Source organism: Pithys albifrons, chromosome 17 (genome assembly GCF_047495875.1).
Source record: "Pithys albifrons albifrons isolate INPA30051 chromosome 17, PitAlb_v1, whole genome shotgun sequence".
NCBI classification, from domain to species: Eukaryota; Metazoa; Chordata; class Aves; order Passeriformes; family Thamnophilidae; genus Pithys; species Pithys albifrons.
Genome location: NC_092474.1, coordinates 13,744,137 through 13,771,098, shown reverse-complemented (window position 1 = coordinate 13,771,098; position 26,962 = coordinate 13,744,137). Strand labels below are relative to the sequence as shown.

Here is a 26,962-nt window from a genome sequence, read left to right as displayed (position 1 = left end):
CCTTGGTCCAACTCCAGTCCCTTTACCAGATCATGGCACTCAGTGCCACATCCAATCTCACTTTAAAAACCTCCAGGGATGGGGAATCCACCCCCTCTCTGGGCAGCCCATTCCAATCCCTGAGCACTCTCTCTGCAAAGAAGTTTTCTCTGTTCTCCAACTTCAATTTCCCCTGGCAGAGCTTGAGCCCATCGTGCCCCCTTGTCCTATTGCTGAGTGCCTGGGAGAAGAGACCAACCCCCACCTGGCCACAACTTCCCTTCAGGCACTTCCAGACAGTGCTGAGGTCACCTCTGAGCCTCCTCTTCTCCAGGCTGAACACCCCCAGCTCCCTCAGCCTCTCCCCACAGCACTTGTGCTCCAGTCCCTTCTCCAGCCTCGTTGCTCTTCTCAGTTGGGTTGGAAGAGACCTCTGAGATCATCAAGTCCAGTCCTTGATCCAACCCCACTGGGATCACTCTGGCACAGAGTGCCCTGGGCTGGTGATCACAGTGGGGTTGGATCAAGACATGGTGGATTCTCTGTCCCTGGAGGTGCTTCAGAGGACACTCAGTGCCACATCCAGTCCCTTCTCCAGCCTGGTTGCTCTTCTCTGGCCCCACTCCAGCCCCTCAATCTCTTTCCTCAACTGAGGGGCCCAGAACTGAACACAACACTCAAGGTGTGGCCTCCCCAAGGCAGAGTCCAGGGGAAGGGTCACTGCCCTGGGCCTGCTGGCCACGCTAGTTTTATTCAGATCTTGAGGGTGTCCAAGGCAGGAACAACCACAACTTACAAAGTCCTGTTTCCAGACTGCCCAGGAAGGCTGAGCTCAGTCACAGCTCCCCAGATCTTTCCTCCATAACAACTTCCATACTCAAATAATCACCAGCCCCGTTCACTTAGACTGAAGTTGCACAGCCATTCAGAGCCAAGAAAGAATTTACTTGGATTAACAGAATATGCTTATTCTAAAAAACTAAACAGTATGAAGCCAAAGTTAAATATATTTAGGTATTTCTGAGGCACCAAAGAAGGTTTTGTGGTTGATTAAGGCATGTGTGTGTATCAAAACACAGGGTTTCAGCTGGGACTGGAATTAAGCTCTGCAAGAGTCTGCAGCTCTGCTGGTGAAACAAGGTCTGACAGATCTCCAGTTAACAGCACAGCCTCCCCCTCCTCCTGTTTAAAGTCCAAATCCATGAAGTTCAAGCTTCCATAGAAGGATACCAGCAGAGACTGCCTTATGTGGAAAAAGGAATTCATCCTATGGGGTAACTGCATCTCCTCTGGCCAACCCTGACACTGGAACAGTGATTGCAACAGCAAGATTTTAGTCTTGATTTCCTACCTTCAATCAGGTTCTCCACAGCTGATCAGTTCTTAACAAAAAGAGCTATTACCCCAGTATCCTGTTTTACACTAAATGACCCTTAGAAAAGGACAACAAATTAGCAATGCAAGAGAGCAACAAGCAACCTCTGCTTGTAGTGCTGAATGGCTGCAGGAAAGCAACTGTTGTACAGAGACATGTCCTGTCAGCTCTTAGGGGACCATCCAGAACACACTGGCCCCAAAATCTGGGCTAGAGTGGACTCATTCAAGTCAGGCAAACACTCATTTAAAACCTCCCCCACTTATTTTTCCCTAAAGAAATTCATTCCTTTTGGTAGGTATCACAAACACTGGGAAGGAAAAGAATAGTACAAAGAACATAAGTAGCCATTTAAGTGTTTTATCCTTTAGAGAACATTCACTCCTTCCCTGTGTGACTCAAAACAAACCCAATTTACTAAGAAAGAGTTGGTTGTAATTAAGAGATAAATCATCATTTTAAAGAAACAAAGGTTTGGCTCTTCGGCGAGTTACCCAAACAGGGCACATCCCATCCCTCCCACGGGCACTGCCGAAGGCAGAGCAGTTCACAGCTCACTCTCTTACCGATGCATCAGGGAAAGGTAATTTTCATTTCAAATGTGGTTTAATCCCAGCTTGTAAAAAATACATGTCAGGAAACTGCAGTTACCCACTTCAATTTTGTTTTGCAGTTGAATCATTACCAGCCAGCAAGACTCCACCTTCCTTTAAGGAATATATAAAGATTTATAACCATCCTTAGAGTAAATTTAACATGTCCCCTTCTGACTGTATTTTATGAAGACATAAAAGAACATGTGCATATGAGTCCATGGGCTTCAATACACGAGAACAGCCCAAGTCACATTTGTAACACTACAACTGCTACCTGTGACTTGCAGATCTCGTTTCAATTAAATGCACAGAAGGAGCACTTCACAAGAAAAATTAAGATCAACTAAATTAATGCTTCCACTTGGAGCCCCCTCTGGTGAGCAGCTGAGTAGCAAACCAAGGCTGCACTCGCCGAGCACAAACAGAGAAGTGTCTTACACGGTGAGGGTAAAATGTTCAGGGTGCATTTGCTTCGAGTCAGAAAGTGAATCAGGTGAGTTTTGAGGGGAAAAACTAGTAGATACACCACTGAGAAGGTACAATAGGGTTCAGTGTCTGGGTCCTGCCATACTGCTTTTCTGCTGTGAAATGGAGTGGCACCCCCTGCCCTCAGCTGCCATCGGTTCGTGGTGCACACAGGACGAGGCTGCTGACAGGGTATGGACACGACTCTGGGACTCCCTTTTTGCTCTGGTCCTCAGGGACCTCCTTAAACACCTCATGAGGTGCCCCCTCTGGCCAAAACCCAAACCAAGGAAGGGCAGGAATGTCTTTCCTTCCCAGAACTACCCACGCTGCCTGCAGTAACACCTGCAGTAACACCTGTACCAACGCCTGCCATCGGGCCCAGGAAGACCCAACTCCACAGAAAGCTTTCCTTCCGAGACTCCCATTCAACACCAGATTGCCATCACAGAAACAAGACTTAATGTCCAACTACAAAACCAACAGAAGTTACTTCTGCTCCTTTAAGTCCAAATGGGAAAGTACAAAGAACCAAGATGGAAACATACACCAAAAAGTCCAGAAGAATTTGGGTTGAGTGGGACAGGAGCACAGCAGCGAGTCCAAGCCCCTGTTCCACCAGACCAAGCTGCTCAGAGAGTCACCCAGCCCAGGTCTGAGCACCACCAGGCATGTTCTTTCTGGACAAACTGTTCCAATATGAAAGCTGGAATCTGCAACCAAGTTCAGAAAAATACTCAAAGGCAAAGGAAACAAATTCCTCTGAGCAAAACCAGGGAACAAGAAGGGCAAAAACAATGTTCAGAATACTTAAGTCTGCCTCTCTTCCATTGCAAGCCTTTATTTCAAGAGGTTATGCAGCTGGTGTAACACAAATCTCCATGTGAAGACAAATCTAGAAGCAAATGCTCAGAGCTAAGATGAAAAAGCATCTGTAATTTAGATAAATAACAGCTTGCTGAGGAACAGCCTCAGCATTCAGGTCGTGTGTTTCAGACAGAGCATGCACAGAGTTCTGCTCATTTAAGATTCAAATGCCAAAAATCAGCCCAACTCCTGGAGGAAAGATCCCATCTTTATGCAGAAAGGCTTCCTTGGCGAGCTGAGGTGAGTCTGCCAGCACAGAACAAGGATCCAAGGTGTGGATGTCTCCTAAAGCACATCTGTGTCTCCAGTGTGGAGCTGTGCCAGCCCTGCAGCAGGTCCCTCTGACAGCACTGCCCCAGAGCCTGCCAGGACAGAAACTGCCACCAGGAACCAGCACTGCAGCCAAACTGCCGAGTTCAGCCTGAACAGCTCGAGGCTTGAACTGAAGAATTCCCTTTCCAGATGCCCTTACCTTGGGTGCCCAAACCCAGACCCTCTCAGGCAGGCCAGGTGTCCCAGTTAAGCAGCTGGGCCCAGTTTGCCCTGTGTGGGTGTGCCCAAAGCTGTGCATTCCAAACCCTCTGGGCCATTTCCCAGCAACTGTTCCCAATGGCCCATTGGCAGCAGCTGCCCAGGGCACAGCTGAGCCCTCAGGCTGGGAGCTGGCTGGGAAAGAAGCCTGGCAGAGGAGCTGGGAGAACTGCCCTGCAGGGACTCCTTGGCACCTCCACACCCACCTGAAGGCTCAGCTCTGCCCATGGGCCAGCAACCATTCCAAAATCCCCCCTGAGTGCCAGAGTCAGATCCCCCAGTGTGGAACTCCCTGCCCTGGGGGAGGCACTGGGGGCTCCCACCTGGAACTGGGGGTGCATATCTTGGGGTGAGAAGACCTCAGGGGTCACTCATCGGATCGAGAGGGGGACCAAAACCTCGACAGGAGGAGCCCACCACTTTCAACCAGGCTGCGACCACCACTCCCCACCAGACTGCAACTGTAGCTGCACCAATGGGTTTTCCACTTTGGACTCTTCCTTTGGACTCGGGGGAACCACGTGGGGCTCAGCACAGGGGCCACCAAACCCCTCTGTGTTTGTGCCCCAGGGGGCTGGGTTACACTGCCAGGTTTTTGTGGGTTAAAACCAATTTTTCTCTTTGTGCCATTGCATTTATTGTAATATTGTTATTAAATTGTAACTCTGACTTATAATCTCTTTTGTGTTGGGTTCATTTCTCCACCGGTTTCCCTTTAAACCAGCACACCAGGTGGGACTCAATGGGCTGTCTGGGTACTTCTCTCAGAGGGCAGAGCTGTGGGGTGTGGGTGCTGCTGAGAGGGAACAGGTCCCCAGCAGGCTGGCGGGCCTTGGTGATGGATTTTTGGCCCAGGCTGTTCCATGCAGTTGCACAATAAGCAAACAAGGGAGGTGAAGCTGAAAGCCCTGAGTATTAATGACCCAGCAGGTATTTCACTGCTCCTGCCATGGAAATCAACTTGTAATTGCAGCTTCAAGTGGTCACACATAAAAAGCACGGAGAGAAGAATTACACATCAGGAAATGCAAACACTGTGATCACCTGGGAAGCTTTAGCTCAGCTTCTCTTGGCATATGTATGACCCCTAACTACAATCTCCATCCTTTCCTTCCTGTAAACCCCCACCCTCACACAGGGAACTGGATGGGACAGCACTCCCTGAACCCAGAACTTCCCATTACAGTCATTTTCCTTAACCCTGCAGCCAGGGGGGAGTTCTGAAGCCACTCAATCCTTCCAGCACTGTGAAGGATCCACAGTGCTCACCAGGGCTCTCACTGCCCCCCATTCCCTAAGTGGCAGTGATGGATTTTCAAAAGCCTGGAAAACTAAGGATAGTAAGAATTCAAGGCATCAGAATGATCCTTCTAGTGTTGGTACCCAGAACAGATGTCCAGAGTCTAGTTTTTCAAATACTCCCAATTTCTATAGGATTCTGTGTCTGGAAATACAACTGCCCTAGCCAGGGCTCTGAGCTGCAGAGATGAGCACCCAGACCTGGAGTTACACACTCAGCACCAAATCCATAACTCTACACACACCTGGAAAGGTTCCCAGGAACTTACAGGCCAGGACCACAATCCACAACGGGGCAGGGACACACCTGGTTCTCCAGGATGGCACTGACCTGACTCACCAGACCACCACCTACAGCTCCTTCCCAGATAACAGCACCTCACCCACTGCTTCAACAAATACCAGGTAATTTAACATCTTATTGGGCCACCTGGAAATTCTGGATTTCTGCAGGTGTCCAAGGCTACTGCAGCCTCTGCTTAAAATGATCTCAGTCATTATCTGTGGGGATGAATTACTGATGTCAGCACAGGCACACCAACACTCAAGAGATCAGACAAATTGTTAGGCACCTGGATATCCAACCAGCATTCCTCCCACAAACAACTTAATCTTTATTTATATTAGTTTATTGCCTCAATTGCACAGCGCAGACAAACCTCTTTGGGAGGGAGACAAACTCCTGGTGAGCCTTTGGAACAGAGCAGCGTTCCCAGCAGCTCCACCAGACACAGACACATTCCCCAGGAAGTCCAGGGCACCAGGGACTCACATGGGAAGACACTACACCCAATTCCAACACCCTCCTGTAGAATGGTCAGTCCTAAAGCCAGGGGTAGAGTTGGGCTGTTTCGTTGGTTCTGAACATCCTGTCAGTCCAAATCCCTGACCAACTGAGGCAATCCCTTCCCTTTAAAAGGAGCATTTGAGCTGAGGGCAGAGAGTGCATGACACCAACACTTAGGGCAGGCTCAAATTTTACACAAGCTTAAGCTACATTAACACTAAAACCCAGCAAGGCTTAACAAGCCCAAAAGTTGCGTGCAGATCAGGAGCAGCTGTCCCTCACTGGGATGCTTTCCCCTCCCTGCTATGGATGCTGAGCCCCCAGTTTAGTCACTGGGCTCCCCATCACCCACCTGCACAGCCCCCACACCAAGCACCACCCTCACCTGGCTCTGGGCACCAGTTACTGCTGGTGTTTTAAGTCATTAAAGGAAAAGCCACTAAATGAGCTTTTAAGGCAGTCAGTGTAACACAGCACAGGCCACCTGCCCCTCAGTGAGGCCCCACTGCCATGCTGTGTCTGCCACAGCCTTAACTCTTATTTAACTTATCAAAAGGATGTCAGAAGGCTTATGCAAGTTCACCTCTAATGTACTCGTTATCCTCTTAGGAGCCACTGAATGAAATGTGAGTTAATGAATAACACAGTAGGAATTATTTCATTATCCCCACGGTGAGAGAGAGCCATCTAATTCTTGGCTATGATGTCAGACTTGAGAAGCAGCCAGTGGTACTTGCCCAGGCCTCCACTGCTCCAACTGCTCCAGCAGTGGCATTCCCAGGGAAAGGAGCACTGCCAGAACTGCAGCAGAGCTGCTCCTCAGCAGCCTCTGGAGGAACTAAAGCAGCAGGAGGGAGGAACTGCAGCTTCTCATTCTGCTTCCAGAGAAGTTTTTAGCAGCATACACTGAACGTCCGGGCCGTGCACAGGTGTGCAAACTGAGGCAGCCAGAGCATGTCAGCTCTCCACAGTTTCCTCTTGCCTTCCATCCACTCCTACAGCATCAGCCCCACTTCAGGTTACCACCTGTCTCTGGTACTAAGACAACCTGTCTATTAAACTCCATCAGAAACCCAGGGCACTTGGAGAGAAGTCTGAAGAGATACAGATCCTTCATCAGTCATTGGCAGTCCCATTTTCTGGCATTCAAGGCTGCTTCACTTCCACTTAACTACACTAAGGCTTCTCCCTACAGAACCTGACGCCTCATGGCAGAGGATGTTCACTGCCCTGTGAGAAAGGCCCATCTCCTGATAGTACAGGTAGCAAGGAGGGCACTTCCAAGAAAGACCAAGTCTTGCCTACAATAACAAACCAGCTTTAGATTGCCTGAAGAGTCTGTATGTTCAAAAGACTAATTCTGTCAAGGAGACCAGGCAGCACAAGGAGGTGTTCAGAGCTGGTACTTTACTGATCTCCTACCCCTGAAGCCCACCCTCGGTGCCATCAGGGCAGCTGTGCTGGGCAGTGCCCCTCAGACAGTCTGGCTCTCAGGACAAGTGTCCCTTCCTGCCCACAACACCCCCACACTTCCTTGGCGTTATGCAGCCAGGAGCAGGAAAGCAGCAGCCATTTGAACAGCTCACCCCAGTTCATCACAGCCTCCAAGGATTACTTACCAGGTGTTCCCCTTTAACTACCTGACTGCTGAGGAATAAACCAGTACACAAGCAAGCTCAAAACCCAAGCAAGAGGAAAAACCAGAAAGCCTGGGAGCCCAAAGCTGGGAGCTGGCTCCAGTCTCCCATCTGCATGGGAAGTCCACCCCCTGCCATGTCATACCCAGGGAAGAGCCCAACGCAGGCAGGTTTCTGAGCACACACTGCAGAAACTGAGGTGTGTTCCCTTCCCAGGGAGAGGTTTCCCCACCCCCTGCAGCTTCCACTCACTCCTGGACAGCCACCCAGCACTGGGTCTGTGTGACACGTCAGAAGCAAAGCACAACTGTGCCCCACTCCTTATCACACCGACAGAAACACTATCTCTGAGCCCAGCACGTGCTGTGCTGTCATTCTCACATGAGTGTGCACATGGAGGGTGTATTCACAGGCCAGTCCTGGCATCACAACCACTGCCACCACTGCAATGCTGCAGTCTGTTTAGAAGGGCTCTGTTTGTTAACACTAAGCTCACTTTAGTGATGTCATTAAAGGCATCCCAGCCCCCAAACCCACTGTTGGCCCATAGCATTCAGCTTAAAGTCTTCACTCACTGCTCAAAATACCAATATTTAGGATGCAATACCCACTAAGATACAATAACCACTGGCAGTATCTGTGAAATACATAGAAAATTCAGTAAAATAAACGATGAGAGGTTGGTCTGGGGGTAAGTTTCTGTTAGACCAGAGGCTTCTGAACTGGCACAGAACAGCATCTCCCTGTGCAGGAATGTCTGAGCAGTCCCTGGGGCTGCCCAGCAGAGTGCCCAGAGCTGAGCTGAGCTGCAGGGCACACAGCAGGGCCTCAGCCTGCACAGCTGGAAACCAGGGCCTAAAGCAAGCACAGGCACACAGAGTGAGATAAGGCACGAGCTCTGGATGCCACTTAGGAGGGTGATGGGATCGAGGTGGTGTGGCTGTGAGCCCTCATTCCACTTGTACAGTGATACTGCCTAAGTTCAGCCACGTGCTGACATTCCCCACTGAGTCAGAGCTGTCCTTACACAACACATTCAAGTGTTCAGAGCTGTTCTGTGAGCCCTTCACTGGCTGCATCCACACTACTATAGCTGTGCTGGCTAATCAGCCTGCCATGCCAAGGAAACTGCCAAAGCCACCTGCAGCCAAGAGATCCATGTCAGTGCCATGGCCATGCCAGCTGCACACTAAAACTGCCCCACAGACATTAAGGAAGATGCTCTTCAGCAAAAGCCACACTTCTGTGTCTGATATTGTCCCTCTTTATTTAAAAGTCCCACATTCTATCCCTTAAGAGTTCTTACCTATTTTGGACACCCACTTCACAAGACAGACACATGTTTGATGTATCAGGCATGGATTGATTCAACTGTGTGGTCTGGTGGGAGAACAGGAATATCCAACTGCCCTGAACTCTGCAATTTCCAGCTTAAATACATCTAGACAGACTCACTAGAAGGAAGCAAACAATGTCATCCAGACTGTCTGGGGAAGCATCAGTGATTTAAAAGCACAGCTGCACACTGCAGGTTGGGGTTCAAATGTGAACAGCAAGAGCTCAGACATTCCCCCAATTAACAAAAACTGCTTTAGTTCTCAACAGCTGTATGATTCTTCCACTATGATCCTCCCTCACACCCCAAGATTTTTACTAGTATTAAGTGGTTGTCTAAGTGAGAGTCAGATAGAAAGTCTTTTTATCACCACTACTGTTTTCTCAAAGATTAAATCAAGTCCTCTACTACTGGAATGTTCATTACCAGGAAGCTGCAGTAATGCTTCTTGCATTATGGTTATTGGGTTGTTCTCCCAATATGGTAACTCATCAGTTCAATGCTTTGAGTTAATTATTATTGCTTAACTGAGGTAAATGTAAACAGAAACCCAAACAGCATGGAATTAACAGTAGGAAACCAAGCTCAGCTACTCAAAGATAAACCACACACTTCATGATCACCTGCAAGTGTCAGGGAAATTCTCACACAGCTCTCATGTGGATGAGAAATTAAAAGCCCTGATGATTAGAGCTTCAGAAAAAGGCCACAGGCAGATCACACAGTGAGGTAAAGACTCAATCTTTTCCCTGTATCCAGACACTTGGGATTAGCAACAAAGAAAGGTTTATTATAATATATACCAAAATAACTAGAAATTGGATTGCAGTATTTCCAGAATATTCTGTCAGATTCTCTCAGCAATCATAGAATGGATTGGGTTGGAAAAGACCTCTGAGATCATCGAGTTCAACCCTTGGTCCAACTCCAGTCCCTTTACCAGATCATGGCACTCAGTGCCATGGCCAAGCTCAGCTGAAAAACCTCCAGGGATGGGGAATCCACCCCCTCTCTGGGCAGCCCATTCCAATGCCTGAGCCCTCTCTCTGCAAAGAAGTTTCTCTGCTCTCCAACTTCAATTTCCCCTGGCAGAGCTTGAGCCCATCGTGCCCCCTTGTCCTATTGCTGACTGCATGAATGATTCCCTGGAGATACCACCAAAACTCTGGAGCATCTCTGGAGCTCCTGCTCACATGGTCCCTGCAGTGTCCCCTTGTCTCACTGGGCTGGGGCAGAGGAGCTGCAGCACCAGGAAGGATTAGGGCAGTGCTCAGCCAGCCCTGGCACAGGCCCCTTTCCTGAAGGACCACCAGTTGCCAGGGCAGTTCCACCGAGTTACACTGACAGGGCTGCCCTTGGAAGGGCTCACATCAGAGCCCCCTGTGAAGTCGCAGCCCCGAGATGCTGCCGCGGCAGCCACAGCCTGTGAACTGAGCAGTGAAGTGGCTGCTCCACAACAATGTGCTCCACTGCAGGGGCAGCTCACACAGCAGTGAATACACAATGCAGAGAGCCATTCAAGTGTCAGTCCTCGAGTCCGGCCGGGACAAAGTGCTTTTTGTTCCTGTCTTCGAGATCCTGCCGAATCAAACCAGATTAAGTGTGCTGGCAGCCTGGCTCCTGCCCCCCAGACGATACGTGATCCCCGGGGAGGGACCTGCCAGTGCCCTGCAGGAGCCCACCCCGGCCACACACGGCCCTGGACCTGCCAGTGCCCTGCAGGAGCCCACCCCGGGCACACACGGCCCCGGACCTGCCAGTGCCCTGCAGGGGCCCACCCCGGGCACACACGGCCCTGCAGGGGCCCACCTCGGGCACACACGGCCCTGGACCTGCCAGTGCCCTGCAGGGGCCCACCCCGGGCACACACGGCCCCGGACCTGCCAGTGCCCTGCGGGGGCCCACCCCGGGCACACACGGCCCTGGAGGGGCCCACCCCGGGCACACACGGCCCTGGAGGGGCCAGTGCCCTGCAGGAGCCCACCCCGGGCACACACGGCCCCGGAGGGGCCAGTGCCCTGCGGGAGCCCACCCCGGGCACACACGGCCCTGGAGGGGCCCACCCCGGGCACACACGGCCCTGCAGGAGCCCACCCCGGGCACACACGGCCCTGGACCTGCCAGTGCCCTGCGGGGGCCCACCCCGGGCACACACGGCCCTGGAGGGGCCCACCCCGGGCACACACGGCCCTGGAGGGGCCCACCCCGGGCACACACGGCCCTGGACCTGCCAGTGCCCTGCAGGAGCCCACCCCGGGCACACACGGCCCTGGACCTGCCAGTGCCCTGCAGGAGCCCACCCCGGGCACACACGGCCCCGCAGGAGCCAGTGCCCTGCAGGAGCCCAGCCCGGGCACACACGGCCCCGCAGGAGCCAGTGCCCTGCAGGAGCCCAGCCCGGGCACACACGGCCCCGCAGGAGCCAGTGCCCTGCAGGAGCCCAGCCCGGGCACACACGGCCCCGCAGGAGCCCACCCCGGGCACACACAGACTTCACAGGCTCTGCCTTCACAGGCTCTGCCCTCCCTGGCAACACCTGGAGCGGATCCTGCCTTGGAGCACTAAAACTGGCAGGGAGTCACTCTGCTCACAGGAAATAACCTCGGAAATAAGGACGAGAGGTCCTGGTTGCACTGGTAAAGAACATCGATAACAACGTTTAGTCTCGCTAGAGCCAGAAGGAATCTCTGCCTGAGCGCAGCAACCACCGAAGGCTTTATCACCTCCAGGGGAGGCTGAAATAGATACATGTGATTTGCACAATACCCATTCAGCCTTGCTAAGATCTCAGCATTACTTTCCTGCAGCTCCGTGACACAAACAGTGCTCCTGAGTAACTCTCCACATGACGTTCCAGTGCCTTAGTCCTCACTGCTGAATTAAACACAACCACCTCAACACCCACAGACCCAAGAGCCCACTCCCCATAACCCACAGGGACTAAGCACATTTTATCTGTGGAAAACACACGAGTGGTTATCAAGCAACATATCAAATCTTACCACAAATACTAAACACCACCCAGCAACTCAACTGTTTCAGTTAACAATTAATAAAAGCTCTGAGAAAAAGGAATGCATCTGCTTCCCCTTCCTACAGAAATCTCCAGTGCAGTCCGACCCACAGCACAGATTCAGCCCAGCTTTGGGAGCTGCACCTCTGAGGGATGACCACTTGAGATGGGCAGCAGCAGATACCCTGCCAGCACTGGGGCTTCCCTGTGCCAGGGGGTCAGCCCAGGCCCCTGGGCCACAAGGCTGATGGATCCTGAGCTCCAATCACAGGATCCAGGGAGCAGCCCTGGTGCTGTGCACCCATCCTGGGATACATCCCTGCCCAGCAAAGGCTGCTGTGAGCCAGCAGCACCAGCACAGGCTCCATTCACCTCCAGAAACACACTCAGGCACTGCAGAAGCACGTGTGAAATGCTTTACTTGCAGTGACCCTGCTCTAGAAGGGTTAAAAATCCCCCCCAGAGTATCAGTCTCCTCATACTGAGCACGGCACTGAGACTGCACCGTAAACTTGGGGGCTGTGAGGGCTGACAACACAAACAAGGGGCAAGTTGCAGATTTCTACCTAAAATCTGTCTGCAAGGAACCCTGTCACTGGTGACAAGGAGTTAAATGAAGAGGAAGAGCAGCATTAGAGTTGTGATGAACTTAACTCACCAGCTCAGCAAGAGCACCACGTCTGTGAGAGGTTTACACCAAGCTATCTCAAACTACTAAAAAAGGATATAATTCAAGCCTGCTGTTCAACACCAAACAAATCTGCTACCTCTCCCTTTGAAAATTCAGTGAGGTTTCAAAGTAGGACAAGCCTGACTGGACAAACTAGAAGACTTATTTCTTCCTTCAGAAATGAAGCTTTCAGACCCTTCCACCCAACCCCCTTCATCAAGCACTTCATTATAAGATACTCCAGTACATGTTATTCCCTCAGCCTGTTCTGCTGAGATGAGAAATTAGTAAGGACTTTTCCTCCTTCCTCCACAGAAGAAAGCCTGTAAACCTGACATCAGAGACAAAGCAAAATACATCACATCAAGATAAGGCTGAGGCTGCACATTCATCTCAAGTATTTCAGTAAACTTCCAGGATTTCCCAAAAACTCACCTGCAGACCAACTCCTAAATCCTCATTGAGCAGTCCCACTGTACATAAGCAAAGCTGAAGAATGAGAAAGGTGCAGCAGGACAGGCACAGCTGCTTGTTCACTACAGGTCACATTTACTGCCTTCTGCTAAAGGAAAACCGACCTACCCAGTGAGTTCCGAGTGACACACACCTTGGTATTTACATAACTGAGATCTACAGATGTGGGGCAGAGGGGAACAAGCAGGAGTGAACTCTTCAAACAAATGCAGGTTTTAACTGGATAAATTCCTACCCTATACCTGGAGTTTACAGGTTACAAAAAGCTCAGTGTTGGAGGAACAGACACATCAGCACCAGGCTTTTTATAACATGGCAAAGATGCTCTGAATTCCATGTAGAGGCTGAGCTGTCACTCACCCAGTTTGGTCTGTGGATCCCCAGCTCCACAGAAAGGCTCACACTTTCTCTTTCACATTCTTACAAGCAATAAGCTGTCAGTATGTTAAAATGTTATTAAAAGATAATCAAAGTACCCAAGTCATGATTTTTGAGGGGTCACAGGTGGAGCAGCTCCTCAGGAGTCACCTGACAGGCAGCAGGTTCTTCAGGCAAGTTTCAAGCCACCAAATTTGTTTCAACATGTACAAACTTTGCTAAGTCTTTCAATGAGGTGACCCACAGGACAACTCAATGGCACAGCCCAGTGCTACTGAACAACTGCTGGTTGTGCTTCCCTTGCAGCCAGGATGGTGCACTTGGTTCTCTGACCCTCACCCAGCTGCACAAGCCCCCTCCAAACTGACCCCAGGGACTCCTTCACCTGCTGCATTTTAATTAGCTACAAATAGTTAAACAGATCTTAACACCAACCCCACACAGGACTCAAGTTCTTCCTCTTAAGTTTTCCAGAGTCCAACAGGAGGCTGGAAGCTCCAGGAAACAGGTGCTGCAACACCAACTTAAAGTTTGCTCTTCATCAGTTCACAGAAGCTTAAAAGCAGCACAACCCCACCTGGCCACCCCTGCAACTGCACCACACACGTGCTGCAGAGCAGCACCTCCAGGCTCCTGAAAATCAAGGACATCAGCAATAAAAGCACCAAGACTCACCAACCAACCAGAACAGACTGGAGTGTTCTCTGCACCTGCAGAAGTGGGTATCGTGTTCCAAACCCAGCCTGGAAATTCAGACTAGCTCGAGGAATTCTTTAACTGTCTTGGCAAGAGGCAGTGTAAAAACTGTAGAGCTGAAGCACATAAATTGGGTTTTGAGGGTGTTTTGGCATTAAGCCTTTCTTTAAACTGAAAGCTCAACCAGATTCTCCCCAGCCCACCTGCTTACTTCTAATATGGCAAATCTAGCTCAAAATCTTCAGTCTTCTCTTGTCCTTTTTGTGATACAGGTCCCTTCAGACCAGCTTCCTTGGCTTGTTTTAACTTACCACTCCTTGCTTCTGGTAAGTGGGGTCACTTTAGCTCAATAACAAATGTTACTAGACCTGCAGCAGATTTATAGAAAAATTACTTCTTGACTAGTATTATTTCTTAACAGACCAAGTAGACCTGGTCTGCTGGGGTTGACACATGGTAGAGAAGGTTTGTGATGAGACTAAAAACTGAATTTTGTTGGAAGAATCAGGGAAAAAAATAAACACAGTAGTTAGAAATACTTAGAAATTGAAAAAAGACACACTGGTCTCTTCTCCCAGGCACTCAGCAATAGGACAAGGGGGCACAATGGGCTCAAGCTCTCCCAGGGGAAAGTGAAGTTGGAGAGCAGAAAGAAATTCTTTGCAGAGAGAGTGCTCAGGGATTGGAATGGGCTGCCCAGAGAGGGGGTGGATTCCCCATCCCTGGAGGTTTTTCAGCTGAGCTTGGCCGTGGCACTGAGTGCCATGATCTGGTAAAGGGACTGGAGTTGGACCAAGGGTTGGACTCGATGATCTCGAAGGTCTTTTCCAACCCAATCTATTCTATGATTCCATATTGGAATCTTGGGGCTCTTGAAGTATGTTCAAGTCCATAAGGCTTAGCCCTGCTCTGTGTCTCTAAATACCAAAGAGTTTGGGTCCAGGAGCAAGTGTGCTGAGAGCAGGAAGGGCTCTACATGCAGAGGGGCTGGCAGGCAATCCCTGCCTGTGTGTGAGCAGTTGTACAGTTTAGAAAGCTGGACAGTAACTCGAAATTCTAATGTTTAGAGAAATAAGCTACAGGGCACAGCACATGGAACTCCCTGTTCAGGGAGCTGCCAGCTGTTTCCTGCCCGAGCGAGCACCCCCAGTGCCTTATGCAAGAGGGAAGTCTCCATACCTGAGCGCTGAGTGGCACACCGCGGGCTGGGCAGGGTGAACAGCACCATTAACCCCAACGGGCTGCCCTGGGCGTGCCCCTGTGGGAGGGCAGCACCAACAGGGCCTGACACAGACAGCCCAGGGAAGCCCGGCTGGAAAATGAAAGCAAGGAAGGAGCTTTTATTGTTACACCAACGCTGTCAAACGCAGCGCAATCCTTGGCCCGCAGCTGCCCGGGCTGGCTCCGCCAGGTGACACCACACCCACCCAGGGCCAGGGATGGACCCAACCACCCCCCACAGTGCCCAGCAGGTTTCCAGATTGCTTCCTGCTCCCAGCTGGTTACAACAGCAGGTTTGGCACTGCTTTTTTCCCCTTCAGTGAACTACTACAGAACTGCCATGCTCAGCCCCTCGCGCTGTTTGGTCACCACCAGCCTCTCAGGAGGTCCCAGAAGGAAGTGTCTGTGCCATGAAAACACAGCAGGGCAGCTGGAATGCCCCAGCAATGGAAAGCTGGACAACTCTCCAGCTGGCCTGCCAGCCAACACCTGAGAAGGACCAGATAACTTGCCTGGAGTGATGAGCTAAGTACAGGACACCAGGGCTCCAGCGCCCCAATTACCTGTGCAGCAATTCAGAGGCAGGTGAAACAGCTGGAGAAGCAGCCCCTGAGCAAGGAAGCAACGCTGACTCTGTGCTTAACACACCAAATCCTGCACAAGCAGCACCAAGAGCCAAGACCAGCATCTTGTAACTCACTGCAGTCTCTCTACCATCCCCCTCGTGACCATATGTCAGCACTCTGGGGTATCCTACTCTATTTTAGAGCCCCCCGTGCCCAGTGCTCTCCCCAGGTCAGGGTTACCAGGCACCCTCACCAAGGCCAGCACTCACCCTGACATTATAAGCCAAAATTCCAGTCTGACACGTGGAAGACATTTTGGTTCCAGCTCCTAAAACCTGCAGAACTGAAGGGGGGAAAAGTAACCTGACAGTAACCAGGCATGTTGGTACCACTCTGCAGCTACACAAGAAGCTACTACATTTGGCAATACACTGTTAATGAATATTCATTATTCTTTTACTTTAATAAGGGTTTATGAGTATTACTTATACAGCTATAACCCCACTGATGTCCAGTGGTCACAGACTCTGAAAGAAGGGCCTACAAGGAGCTGTGCCACCAGTTTTCCTGCAAGGAATTTTCCCTACAAATCCCTCAGTGTGTGGTTTAAGGCACCCTGAACATCAAGGTGTAGTGTCAGTATACTGAAGCTGGAGTCCTTTGTGTAAGGAATTTGGGAGTTTTAGAGCAGGTATCTGGGCTCCTCCCTCCCTTACAGCCCAACTGACCACGTGGCTTTGCCAGAGAACAAAAATACTGGACACTGGGCCATGGATCTCCAAAACTGAAAATTTCCATGTGGCTTCTCCTGCAGCCCCCCTGTCCTCCCGTGCTGTGCACAGGGATGCTCTGCAGCAGGGCAGCACTAACCAAACACCTCCAAATCATGTGATACTCACGCCTGGGTCTGAAGGGATTAAGAGATTCCAGCCCAAAGTAAAAGAAAACAAGCAAGCCATTGTATTCTGCATTAGAACACAACTATGCCTTGACCATAATCCATCAGCCAAACCCACAAGGAAAGCTGAGCAACTTCAAAATATTTACCTTGCTCTATCTTCCTCCTTTTTCCTCAGAGAGTTCAGATTTTCCCAAAGTGCAAAAAGGTGCATTCTTTTGGAAGTTACTCAAAGAAAGGTTCACTGAACATAGACAAAGATGATAATTTAATCATAATGGGTATCCAACCAGAATATAATGCCCTGTTCACAGCAAATTCCTGCTACCAGCACTGAGAGAAAATTAAGAATCTGAATTCTCAAATGTACTCATGACTAGTATGTTCACCAATCAGCACACAATTAGGCATTCCTGTTCTCTAATTGTAAAGATGAACACTTGTTTGATAAGGATTAGTCATTAATTTGATGAAAAGCTTATCCACTCTTAATAAAACCTGTACACAGGGTTTAGATGGAAAGAAAAGGTCTGCAGGCACAGGCAGTAAACTTGTGAGTTTACATCAAGCACACTTCACTTGCTTGCAGCTTCCTTTAATTAAAGGAAAATACTCAAAATAACCTAGAAATGCAACCTGCTCAGACATTTAGTGAGGTTTCATGGATCAAAATGGATCAATGCCTACATTACACTAACTGTTTGTGGGGGAAAAAAAGGAAAGTAACTCAAATGCAATAAAATCAAAGCTATGAGGTCATACTACCTAGAGAAGTTGTTTCTGCCCTGGTCAGACCACAGCAAACTGGCTGCACAGTGCAGAGAGACACCACTGCCCAGGCAAAGCTGCTCTGTGACATGGCAGGTGAGTTTTCCTCTCACTGCCTCTCCTGCTCTTTGCCAGGAGACAGACACACACCTGGAAAGCCTGAGCCCAGAGACCCACAGAACAGCAAAAGTCAGCTTTGGTAACAGCAGTTTTACTTAGAGAGGACAAGGCTGGAGGCAAGAAAATAGAGTGGTTTCCAGCTGCACCAGATCCAGCTCTGGGTGTGACAAGGTCTCAGAGCAAAGAGCCCCCCGAGGATGCAGCAAAGAGCACCAGGACAAACAGCACAACCTCCCAGCCCTCCTTCACCTCTGGGTCAGGTTTCAGTGACACGCTGGCAAGGGAACAACCAGAGCTTTGCCAGGTACACACCTGGCCATCTCCAAGAGCTGGAATCACACGGTGCCAGCCCTGGCTCACTCCCTTCCTCGCCCACCTGCAGGGAGAGCACGGACAGTCAGGCCCTTGGGTCCCTCCTGACCACCAGGCAGGATATTCCAGGGAAATGCTTTCCACCAATTCCAAACCTAGAAATTCCAAGGAAACCTTCCACCAAATCCAGACCTAGAGACAGCTACTTCCATGAGCAGCTTTGAGCTTAAACTCCTTTAGAAAGGACACAGTGATAGCATAAGGGTGATGGGACAGAGTTTAACACCAGATCAGCTGGTGCACTGGATCATTCTGACAACTCCTGTACAAAACTGAGGTGTCACTTCAAAAGTACTGAAAGTTACCCCACCCAGGTAACACTGACTGTCAGGTGTTGAAGGTACTAACAACTCCACAGCCATAAGCAGTTCCAGTAGTACCGTAGTTCAAATAAATTGTTCTTAACCTCTGTGTGCTCAGCCTTTTTGTAACTACTTCTCTAACTCAGCCTTCAGTTCCACTCAGCTCTTCAACACTTTTAACTGTGACTTCCAGCAATGAAAGAACCAAAATCAATATTCTAGTAGTCTACCTTGACCTATACTGTGCTAAACTCCACATGACAGAGAGACTCGAGGGAAGATCTGGTTTTCCACCTGTTTTCTGAAATCCTGCCACCAGCTGTACAGAAACCTCCAAAAATAAGAATCCTACTTGCCCAGAGCAGTGAAGGAGAACTCTCAGAGGAACTGAGGGGTCACATCACAGGGCCTGGAGTCTCATGATGCACCTGAGCCCCACATGAAGGGCTGCCCTCAGGGGGAGCTGGGGAGGGGCCCTGCAGCCAGCCCTGCCTTTGCTCACTCTCCAAGGGCACTCAGGAGCCACCCAAGTGCATCTTGTCCTCACAGACTCGATGTCACCCTACACAGACAGGCTTTCTGTCCTCTCCCCCCTCAGGTGCCTTGGGAGCAGCTTCCCCCAGGCACTTCCACAAGTGGAGAACACAAGTCTCACTCTGTCACGAGTCTGCCCTTTCCTGGCTGACAGAGGAGTCAAAACCTTCTTTTAAAGGCACAGGGAAAGAGAAACTATTTTTATGTCTTCCCGAAGCTCCGTCCTCCCAGGTAACACCACAGAATTAATGCTTTGATTATAGCCCTAGTTTCCAGTCCCAAAGTTGGAGAAGCAAATGAGGCCCACAAAAGGGCAACACAAAACTGTTCTAACAGTGTTTCTATAAATAATGTCTATACCAGTGCACAAATCTCTGGTATTGGAAAGAAAAACTACAAAGACTTAATTATGGCCATGCAGCAGCCTTCCCCCACAAACCCAGCCTGAAGTGCATTGCTCCCCCCATCCTGCCTGTGTGTTCTAGAAACTAAACCCCCGAGTACCAGAACAATCCAAAATACTTACAGACTATTAGGCCTGTATATACAAAAGACTTCATCACACAGAGGCACCCTGAAGATCTATTTCATGCTACTTTGCTTTCAGAAATCTCAGCTAAAGAAAGATTTAAACCCTTTTCACCGCTTTTCCCTGATGAAAATCTTTCTTAAAATTGGGTAGAAGGACCATAAAAGGGAACTGTTGGTAGAAGTCTCAGCCATTGGGAGAACACAGAGCACAAGAGAAGCACATACAGGTAGTAAGTTGCTTTGACAGTGTTGTTTCCTTCAAAAGTAGGAAGCTGAGATTATACTGAAAAAGTCTTCTTTTATTCTTGTCCCAGTAAAGGTTAAACCTGAGAGGTTAGACCAGCACACCTGCTAGAGACAGTCCCAGTAAAGAACAACTCCAGTTTGGAAATTCAACCAAGACAATGCCACTCTGCAGATGATACAGGAGTGGCTGGACTGAATCAAGTGAGGGAGCACAGAACACACAGCTGAGACCCACATACACCCCAGGGAGGATAAAGACAGCTGGATATCAAAGTAACAAAGCCCAGTCCTTCCTACATGGATGTTCCCTGCCTGCCAGGCCACCTTCCAAAAGCTCCAAGCCTCCCTTGCTGTCCAGCCTCGTCAGTTCAAACATGGGAACATTCCCTGTTACAGTCCCCCCTACAGAGAACACGCCCCAGGCAGGGTGGGGGTCTGTTCTGGCTGCCCTTCCACCAGCCCAGCTCTTTCCAAGGAGCCAGGAACTCAGTTTCAGGTTTCATTCTCTCTCCAAGCCAATTCCATAGGCACAGGATAATTTTCCAGGCTAAGCTCAGGCCAGCAGTAGTTCCAATGCCTCACCAGACACAAAGCAGCTGAAAACCTGAAGCTGACCAAGCTGTTTGCACCCTGCTGAATAATCTGATGAACAACCAGTGCCACAGAAGCCTCAGTAAAAGCATCAGCTCGATCAGCATCTCAGGTGAAAGCCGTGCAGAGCAAACCCAACTTCATTCCCACTGTGGTCAGTCAGTCCCTCACATGAACGCTGAGAGCAGCAGCCAGATGTGCTGAGCAAGGCAAAGGACAACCTGCTCTGCTTGTCACCTGCAGTGCTTCCCCAAGCCTTGGCTTCTTTGATCTTCTGGCCCCTTTCAACTCCAGCCTGCAAAGTTACATTTTAAAGTATTTACAATTCTTTTTTTTCTGTTAAAGTTCTCAAAAAAAGGAGTTTAATTCTACTTAAGACCCATTAGCATGTGTTGCTGAGGACACATTTCATTCCTGGCATGACTGGTGATGTACCACAGCCTGCCCCCAAGCCACTTTGCACTGCATTCCTAGTCAAGGGGAAAAATAACAGATTCATTTGTCTAAAATCAAGTCCCACTGGAGCTTGTTCAAAGCATTCACTTTCCAGAAGTGCCAATACTTCAATACAACAGCTTGTACAATTTAGTTACAGTATCACTGAACAAGGGCCATCCAGCTCCAAGTCTTCTGACATCCCACTCTCCCAAGGAAGGGCAAGAGCCCCTATTCAGGCAGTTCTTTCAGGGCCTGGGGTTCTTCTTCCCCTTTCTCAGGGTCCCACCACCTGCATGACGTTGCAATGTCGTTGCTGCCTCACCCAGGCAGCCACACACACAAATCCCAAAAACTCCCAGCTGGACCTTACCATGGTTACCTTGTTACAATGATTTTCAGCATTAACACCCAGAAGGGGGTAAGAAGGACCCAGAAGGGGGTAAGAAGGACCCAGAAGGGGGTAAGAAGGACCCAGAAGGGGGTAAGAAGGACCCAGAAGGGGGTAAGAAGGACCCAGAAGGGGGTAAGAAGGACCCAGAAGGGGGTAAGAAGGACCCAGAAGGGGGTAAGAAGGACCCAGAAGGGGGTAAGAAGGACCCAGAAGGGGGTAAGAAGGACCCAGAAGGTCTGTTGTTCCACCCCTAAGGAGGGACAAAGCCTCTGAAACACCCAGTAAGCCCTGGAGAGCACACTCCCAGTTACCCCCTTAACCTGCAGCCACATTCAGGTGCCAAACCAACTGCTGCCTCCCAAACTTCACAGGAAGATTCCAAGTTTCAGAAGATGAACCAAAGCTATGAAGCAGCAATTGTACTTCCAGGGCAGCCTTTACAAACAGTGCTTTCTGCTGGACATCAGTGACTCCAGAAACATCTTCCCCACTTAATGAACATTCCAGAAAGCCCCCGTTTGCCCTCCCCCAGTTCACTCTGCAGGTCCAGGCCTCACTTCCAGATGCACATTGGCACCTGCTGAAGGTGAGCAGAGCAGCTCTGTCTCAGAGCAACACAACCTGACACCTCAGAACAGACCAAAGGTGAGAGACACCCCGGCTGCAACCAGATCATGCCACATTTATTTCTCCCCTGCTACTGCTCCCTGTAGCTCTGAGCACAGGGGCAGCCTCGAGGCTTCCTTACAGGATGAAACAATACCCTGGAATCACTACAGCCAGCTGGGGCTCACCTCCCTCACCCCACCACCAGAAACCACTCATCAGATGAGAGGAAGAACAGGTCGAGGCTACTCATGCTCCAGTTCACCACTAGATTTCCATGGTATCGAGTCCATTCTGTCAGTGCTTCCCAGCTGCTCCCCCAAAGCAGGGCACAGAGTTTTGGCTGTTCTGCTGACCAAAACACCCCAAATAAGGGCAGTTCCCACCAAAGGAGGCTGTGTGTGGTGTGTGCCCTCTGCCCACCCCACAGGAAGCTGACAGCAGCAAGTCAATGCACCAGCCTGGACACGACTGTCCTGCACCATCCAAGGGAGAAACTGCACAGCACCCCGAGCTGAGGTCTCAGGAAAAGTCAGCATTTCAAATTCCTCAACTACCACCAGCTCCACTTTGAGGTTTCATGCAAGCCCTCAGTCAGCCTGAAATTCTGAAGCACTATGTAGAAATAGTAGTCTTTTAACAATCCAGTTAATTCACAAGAATTCCAGCAGGAATTGAGTGCTAGGCACATTCCTGAAGTTTTCCTGACAGCACTGGGAAGTTACGACACCAATATCTGCAAAAGGGGTGGAATTACAAGTCATGAAGCTCATTTCTCAGAGTTTAAAGCCCAAATGGGATAAAACAGGCAGCTCTTTAACACCACCAGCTACTCAGGCTGGAGACAAATGCACAACAGTTACACGTGCTGGTTTAGACAATTCAGTACCTCAAAGGTTATTTTGAAAGAAACAAGAATTATGACTCTGACTCAGGCAGTGAAAGCTACTATGAAACAAGTGCATGTTTAAGTATCTGGACATTTCATTCTGGTTCACAGCATTTGATAAGCACCAGTGCACTATTGGGAGTCACGTGCCCTGCAAGGCACCACTGATACCAAGTGGAAGAGTCCTCTCTCTATATCCAGTTACATTCCCAGCAGGAAGCCACCAGGGCAGGAACAGCCAGCACAGCCCTTTGATCTCTGCAGGTGAAGGGATCTGGAGCTCCCAGCTGGATGCTAACCCAGCTCCCCCGAGTCACCCCGTGCAGACAATTCCTCCTCCTTGCCACATCACACTTGCCCATTACTCCAGCAGCCCAACCATACCCTTCTCCTTAAGTTACTCCTTTTTTCCAGGTTAACTGCCAGCAAAACACTGCACAGCCCCATTCCTCCTACTCCTGCAAGCTGACAACACACTTCTCTCCACCATCCTGGGCTGCACGTGGGTGGATTGAGATCTGAGATAAAATATTGTATCCTCTATTTCAGAAGCTTGGGCATGCTCCATTTCTGTCTCCTCCAGCTGCAGATGGCTGTTTTTATGTAAAAAATAAATAAAATACAATGAGAGCTTATCAAGCTGCCCTACTCCACCTCTGTGGTATCATGAGTGGGTTGTATGGCAGGTTACTTAAGCAGGTTAACATTGATATTTTAATAACTGCTAGTGCAGTTAATGTAATGAATATTAACAGCATCCTAGATAAGCACCTATGGCACTGCCAGCAGGAGAACTCAGCTTGGCCCTCTATATATCACTCCTATAAACTGAAGTAGGACAAGAGCACCTTTCACTCAGAAACCAACCTGGTTTGGCCAACATTGCTGTGTGTGCCCCTGTGCCCCTCCCCGAGCTCCAAAGCAGGCACAGACACACTTGTCACTGAGGCATCTGAGGCCTCATGCCCCGCCTTCACTTATCAGCACAAAGTTTCAACACTTACAGCTCAGTGTTTCCTGTGCTAGGAAAGAAAGCAACACTTCTATCTCCAAACCACCGAGATCAGTAACAGCTGAAGCAAAGCAGGTATCACATGTCAGCCTCCTCCCCTCCAGTTTACAAGCACTCCTTCATAGAAACTCCTTCACCTCCACCAAAAAAGTTCATTTTCAAATACCACAGGCTTTAGTAACAGACAAAAGCCCCCTCAGCTCTTTATCTAGAGCTCAGAGCACGACAGGTACTACAAGAAACCTGTCCCGGCTCCTTCCGCCACGCTACAGTCCCTTCCCAGAGGGCTCACCGAGGAATCTAAACATGCCTTTATATTCACCAGAAAGCCAAGCTGCACCTCCACACTCAGCACTACCTGACGTGATTCACTAGACAGCTCTTTTCTTCTAAAGTAAAGCCTCACTGACCCGGCTACGCCACCCAAACAAGCAGGTGAGGCACACAGGAAAGCGCCCACAACACTCGCAGGGTGCAGGACACCCACCCCTCCCGCAGCGAGGGAAGTGTGCACGGAAAGGAACGACATCAATTTCCTGTACGGAGATGTGAAGAAACACCAGGTCTCATCTGCCGATAAAAACAACATTCTCTAAAAGAGCAAACAAGAGCCGCAACAACTTCAATGCACAAACTTCAGCCCCGTGTTGGGGGGCAAAGCACTTACCGAGGAAGGGCAACATCTGCTCAGATCCCAGTGAAGGAACAGGACTGTGAAGAGGAACACGGGGAAGAAGCGCAATTAGAGTCGCAAATCCATGTAAATACAACCCCCCAACCAGCGCCGTACAGCATCAGGGCAGCGCGGCCGAGCAGAGCCGACCCCGCGAGGCCGAGCGGGGCCGAGGGAGCAGCGCGGGGGGACGGCGGGGCCGGCCCGGGCCGGGGAGACGCTGGGACAGCTCGGCGGGTCCGGCCGGCAGAGCCCCGAGCGCCCGGACAGGGCACAGGGGGAGGGCCCGGGGCCTCCTGTCCGCGGGGCCTCCTGTCCAGGGTGCCCGGCCCGCTGTGCCCCGGCCGGGAGAGCCGAGCGGGGCTGAGGGCGCCGAGCGGGGCCCGACCCGACCACAGCCCCGGCCCCAAAACCGGGCCCGGCCCCGGCCCCGACTACAGCCCCGACCCCGGCTCAGACCCGGCACCGGCTCCAACCGCAGCTCCAACCTGGCCCCGGCCCCGAACACAGCCCCGACCCGGCACCGGCCCCTCCGCCGTGCCCGCCCCGCACCGCGGCCGAGGGGGCGTGTGCGGCCCTGGGTGACAGCGCGGCCGCTCCGCAGGCCCCGCTGTGCCGGCGCTGGCCGCCCGGACAGAGACAGGCACCCGGACAGGGACACGGTCACGGCCGGTGCCGGTGCTTACCGCGGGGCAGGGCATGGCGGGGCCCCCGCCCGTGCGGGCCGCGCGTCCTGCCGGGCCGGGCCGGGCTCGCTGCGGGCTCGGCGCCGCCTCACGGGCACAACAACATGGCGGCTCCACCGCCCCCCCGCGCCGGGCGGGGCCGTCCCACGGCCCGCCCTCCCCACAGCACCTCCCTGTCGACAGGGCCTCCCGACAGCCCGACCCCCCCCGACAGGCCCTCCTTCTCGACAGGGCCTCCCGACAGCCCGACCGCCCGACAGGCCCTCCTTCTCGACAGGGCCTCCCGACAGCCCGACCCCCCGACAGGCTCCTTCTCGACAGGGCCTCCCCGACGGCACGTCCCTCCCGACAGGGCCTCCCTCCCGACAGGGCCTCCCGACAGCACGTCCCTCCCGACAGAGCCCTACCGACAGGACCTCCCTCCCGACAGGGCCTCCCGACAGGCCCGTCCCGGCGGGGAGGGCATCCCGCACAGCCCAGCCCAGTCCCGCACAGCCCGTCCCGCACAGCCCATCCCGCACAGCCCAGCCCAGCCCGCACAGCCCAGCCCAGTTCCGCACAGCCCAGTCCCGCACAGCCCAGTCCCGCACAGCCCGTCCCGCACAGCCCAGCCCAGCCCGCACAGCCCGTCCCGCACAGCACAGCCCAGTCCCGCACAGCCCGTCCCGCACAGCCCAGTCCCGCACAGCCCATCCCATCCCGCACAGCCCAGCCCATCCCGCACAGCCCAGCCCAGTCCCGCACAGCCCAGTCCCGCACAGCCCAGTCCCGCACAGCCCGTCCCGCACAGCCCAGCCCAGCCCGCACAGCCCGTCCCGCACAGCACAGCCCAGTCCCGCACAGCCCGTCCCGCACAGCCCAGTCCCGCACAGCCCGTCCCGCACAGCCCAGTCCCGCACAGCCCATCCCATCCCGCACAGCCCAGCCCATCCCGCACAGCACAGCCCAGTCCCGCACAGCCCGTCCCGCACAGCCCAGTCCCGCACAGCCCAGCCCATCCCGCACAGCCCAGCCCATCCCGCACAGCACAGCCCAGTCCCGCACAGCACAGCCCAGTCCCGCACAGCCCGTCCCGCACAGCCCAGTCCCGCACAGCCCATCCCATCCCGCACAGCCCAGCCCATCCCGCACAGCACAGCCCAGTCCCGCACAGCCCGTCCCGCACAGCCCAGTCCCGCACAGCCCATCCCATCCCGCACAGCCCATCCCATCCCGCACAGCACAGCCCAGTCCCGCACAGCCCGTCCCGCACAGCCCAGCCCAGCCCGCACAGCCTATCCCGCACAGCACAGCCCAGTCCCGCACAGCCCGTCCCGCACAGCCCAGTCCCGCACAGCCCATCCCATCCCGCACAGCCCATCCCATCCCGCACAGCACAGCCCAGTCCCGCACAGCCCGTCCCGCACAGCCCAGTCCCGCACAGCCCATCCCAGCCCGCACAGCCCATCCCAGCCCGCACAGCCCGTCCCGCACAGCCCGTCCCGCACAGCCCAGTCCCGCACAGCCCATCCCAGCCCGCACAGCCCGTCCCGCACCGCCCGTCCCATCCCGCACAGCCCGTCCCGCACAGCCCGCACAGCACAGCCCATCCCGCACAGCTCATCCCGCACAGCTCATCCCAGCCCGCACAGCCCGTCCCAGCCCGCACAGCCCGTCCCGCACAGCCCATCCCGCACCGCCCGTCCCATCCCGCACAGCCCGTCCCGCACAGCCCAGCCCAGCCCATCCCGCACAGCCCATCCCGCATAGCCCGGCCCGGGAGCCGAGCAGGGACTGGCCGGGAATGGGAAGGTGCAGGAACGGGGAGCACGGAATACCAGGGTTATAGAATTGCAGAAATACTGAATCACAGAATCACACAATTAATTACAGAATTGCAAAATTGCAGAATTATTGAATCACAGAATTACAGAATCCCAAAACTGTGGAATCACAGTCACAGAGTTATAGAATTATAAAATTGCAGAATCACAGAAATAGAATCATAGAATTGCAGAATCATTCAATTGCAGAAT

At 52.1% G+C, this 26,962-nt stretch overlaps 1 long non-coding RNA gene across 1 annotated transcript in view; it reads right to left on the bottom strand.

Annotated features, from left to right (window-relative positions):
• Positions 1-25,069, bottom strand: part of LOC139679748 (uncharacterized) — a 30,854-nt gene extending 5,785 nt beyond the window's left edge. The window contains exons 1-2 of the long non-coding RNA XR_011699232.1: positions 24,948-25,069; positions 24,256-24,299 (exon numbers count right to left, since the gene is read on the bottom strand). This is a non-coding gene — a long non-coding RNA (uncharacterized lncRNA). The remainder of the gene's footprint in view (positions 1-24,255; positions 24,300-24,947) is intronic.
• Positions 25,070-26,962: the final 1,893 nt, after the last annotated feature.